At 34.3% G+C, this 4,425-nt stretch overlaps 1 pseudogene; it reads right to left on the bottom strand.

Moving 5' to 3' along the window:
* On the bottom strand, positions 202–2,037 carry LOC109359380 (annotated as a pseudogene).

Below are 4,425 nucleotides of genomic sequence, written 5' to 3' on the forward strand. Positions count from 1 at the left end.
TAATCAAGAACGACACCCTTACCAGTTTTCTGAGACAAATCAGATCAGCTTCAACTCATGACTTTCCCATTCCATATCATCCTTCATCTAAATTTCTAAATTTTACATTCTCCAAATTAATATCGAAATATAACTTGGACTGTGAAACAAACTTAATCTGTAAGCTATTAGAAAATGGAAAAATTAAATTCAGGATGTGTTACATGAATAGTTAACTTTGTATCCATTCAATTTGAGACAAAATTATACATACGAAATTTTGGTATATTACACTGTATTTTGTATTGGTATAAAAGAAATTGGATTAACATATCAATCCCTTCTGACTCTTGCATGCATTGAGGTTTCTCACTGAAAAAGTTCAGCAGAAAAAATAGCAGCCCATAACAGGTGCTACCTTAAATAACATTAAAAGCTGCTAAACTGGTATTAAGAATCTTCCATCTCTCTACTTCAGTGTCCAAGTTCAAGAATGCAAGCTATAATTATAATTTACCATCATAGAAAAACTCTTCTTTTGCATAGTGCTCATCTTTGAAATTTAGTTGTTTCTCATACACCACAACCCAAACCCCTAGCTTCTAAGCCTTTCATGATTCTTAGCCTTTTGCAGGTGGTCATAAACATGCTGAACAAAATGTGTACTTCTTTGAGATTAAAAATTTATAGCTAAGAGGCAATTAAACATCCGGATTTTGATTGGGTGACTTTAAGAAATTGTGACTTTGATGACTTAGGAAAATAGGAGGAGTTGAATGAATATCTGATAGCTTAAAATCCAAATTGTATATTACTTCTTATTTTTATCCAAGTTTACCCATCTTCATCCAATAACTCCATTCCAAGTCATCAAAGTCACCTTTGTTTTTAAAGATAGAACCAGTGTTTCAAATTTTGGACGCAACTGTATTTAGCCCGTATCAGGCCACAGTTGAACCACATAGGGCCGCATCAGACGACATCAATATCAAAAATATTTGTTTACTTACAAAATAATTCACATCGTAACAGTCGCAATCCGTATCGCAACAGCCGCGATGACTATAATCATAGTAACCGTAATCACGACCGCAACTACTTAAAACAATGGAATGGAAAGAACATAGTGAGAAAAAGAAAACTCACTCCCAGGGTACATCTCCCACAAGCATCCAGTCACCATCCTTGTCTTCAAATGTAGGTGCATATTCAGATCCCTTATAACCCTCTCTTTCAGAGTATTCACCTATGGTCAACTTGAACATGTTTTCAAGAGCTTTGAGGAGTTCTAGATAGCCTACATAGACCTTCAAGTCAATCTTTCTTAGATAAGGGGCTCCATCCATGCTCACTTTCGCAAATATCCCAGCACTCTCTGTCTCCTGCAGGCTGTTTTTTCTGTAGGATCTTATTGGTGGCCACCCAACTATCTTTGCCCTTTTCAAAATTGAATGAATTAACTCAAAGTTTGGACCCAAATCAAACAAAAATTGAAAAAAAAAACATAATTATTGAATCAAATGAAGAAAGTTATAGTCTTTAATGATTTAGGACTTACTTGGCAGGAGGGTCTGCGTGACTCTCTGCATGCTGCCCTGTAGAATGTTTGGAAATGGAAACAGACTCTTCAGAAGTTTCTGGCAATTGCCTTTTGTTGTTTTTAACACCACCTTGAATTGTTTTCTCTTCCTTTTCCTCTGTCCCTGGCAACCCCAATCTGAGCTCTGTTGCTTTAAGGTTGAGATCATTCTCATATCCCACTTTGTTTTCCATTTTTCCCTTTGATCAGAATTTCCCACTTCGAAAATAATCAAAGCAACACAAATACTCTGTCTAAGCCAATATTATGTTTCAGAAAATAAAGAAAGGTTTTAAGCTTGAGAAATTCTCTGACCTTGTGAATGTGCTGCAATTGTGGGAATATTAGAAATACAATCTTATGTTTTATAGGGAAGCGAAAAATAAAGAAGGTAGCAGTAGTGAGATGGCATTTACTTTTGGGGTTGGCAATGTTCCAAATTCAATGCATAAATTATGGACAAAGGAAAGTTATGCTGTCGGTAGCAGGGACAGCAGGTTTAAAGGAACATGTCCCACCAAAGTGCAAACAACTGTGGGACATACTAACTGAACTAGATCCTCTGTCCCTTAAAATTCATGTTCTTGTGTCCCAATTCAATCACTCTTTGCCAATAAATAAAAATAACACCTTATTTTAATTTTATTTTATAAAAATAAAATATTAAATTCATGTGTTTAAACATGAATGGTGTGGGACAGGATTGGGGACACCATTTTGGGACAGGTGATTCCCATCCCATACTAACCCACCCCACATCAATTGAATTCTAAGATGGACGGCCTGGACGCGTTTTGGAGGCAAATCTGGAGCGTTGATTTTAAGGAAGATTAAAGGGAGCAGCCCCATGTGAATGGAGGGTCCCCTTATAGCAAGTCTCGGTCTTGTGGCATTACTTTCTGAATTGAGAGCCTGACAGCATCCCACCGGGGTGTACGTTATAACGATTGCAGGAACCATTGTAATTACAGTGATAATGGTCGTCATTGCGATGTGGTTTGCGGCCATTACGATGTGAATGATTATGTAATTAATTTGTTTTTTAATATGATGCAACATCATGCAGTTTGATGCCATTGCTTTGAGATGAGATACAACTATATCATTGTGATGTGGTTGAGGCAGGTACCCCAACTTCAATATTGCAGCCACATTAAATGATACTGTCTGCAATTTAAATCATTGGACTTTCAAACGTCTGCCACACTTGTTCACGGCTGCAGTCCCTAGCTGTTCGTCCGTGGCAAGACAACAAACCGGTTCTTTAAACCAAAAGTGTCCATTTATGAACAATTGATCTTTATAGACAAAGAATGTTAGATAATTTATTGGGAAGGGTAAACAATAATAAAGTAACGTCTGACAGCCACTTATGGATAAAAACTTTGTCGAATATGCTATTATAGCATAGCAGTGGAGGTTCGTCCCCACTGTCCATGATTCGAAGAACATTCATTGGTGTTAAGATCGTAACACTGTAGCATGTTCAATTTGTGGAGGGAGCTAGTAGTTCGAATCTTCCTTGGACACCAACAAAAAGAAGAGGAAGTGGGACCGGGAGGAGGAAGGGTAGAGGAAAAAGGAGAGAAATGTGGAGAACTAGAGTGCGTATCTTTTTTAGTTTTTGAATTGTGAGGTTCATTTATGAAGAAAGTTTAAGTAATGAGAGTGCTTTTGTAAATTTTTTTTATAACCGAGGGTATCCCACTTTATAGATAAGTAGTTAATTTCTTTCGAGTTATATGGTCGTCATTCCTAACAAATATTGTTCTCAGAAATCAAATTTTTAATTTTTTGATCATTTTAAGAATCAATTAAACCTTAAACCAATAAATCAACATTTTTGTTAATAATTTTTTGTGAGTTTGATAATTTATTACAAAATGTAACCCATTATAAAATAACACTTGAAGCCACCTATGCATAAAATTTTTATCCATTCATGAGGATGTTCTTATGATTGCTTTGTTGTGAGGGGACTCATCACAGGTGTAACTCTATGTTCAATCGGTAGGTTTGATATGAACAAGGCACGTGATCGATCGGAGTCAGTCACTCAATTGATCTTAATATGTTGGATTGGTTGAACATATTGAGTTAATCAATTATAAAAAATATCAAATCAAGGTCATTTTGAGATAGAAAGTAGTGTTTTCAACTTATTTGTAGTTGTGTTTCTCATTTGTTAGTTTATCTTATAACAAACCTTAGTTGTTTAATTAAGTTTTAAACTTATTTATGCATTTTTGTTGTGATTAAAACACAAAAAATATTTTATTTGATGATGCTTTCAACTCGTTTATGACAATTTGTAGTAGTAAAAAATATCTTGTTGGTTTTTAATTAGGTGTTTGTATGATGATAATATTTTTAAATTGACACTATTATGTTTTTTTGAATTTTTAAATGTAAACAAGTCAATGGTCCAATAATTGACATATGGGTCTGATTAGTGACTCATGGAACTAATATCCCGATTAAATCAATGATTAGTTCGAGTTTAATAACATTTTTCATATCTATACTTGAAATGTTAAATGAATAAAATATTTTTTTTATAAAATATAACATCTAATATGAGCAATTTAAGTATAGGTAATTAATTAATTAATATACAATCCACAAAAGGGTTAATTTAAAAATAATTATGAACATATATTTTTGTACTACTAAGGGTAGGAATTAAAATCTAGGATGATAAAAATGTCAAAAGTACGATTCTAGGAGTGACTTTCTCGAATATGGAGAAAATTTCTACAAAGAAAACTTATCATATTATAATGTGAATATTTTCAACACAAATATAATTGTCTTATGGGTACGGGTAGAAACAGGTCAAGCCACCTATCAGAGGCCTGTTACCTGGC

The sequence above is a fragment of the Lupinus angustifolius genome, chromosome LG11 (genome assembly GCF_001865875.1).
Source record: "Lupinus angustifolius cultivar Tanjil chromosome LG11, LupAngTanjil_v1.0, whole genome shotgun sequence".
Lineage (NCBI taxonomy): Eukaryota > Viridiplantae > Streptophyta > Magnoliopsida > Fabales > Fabaceae > Lupinus > Lupinus angustifolius.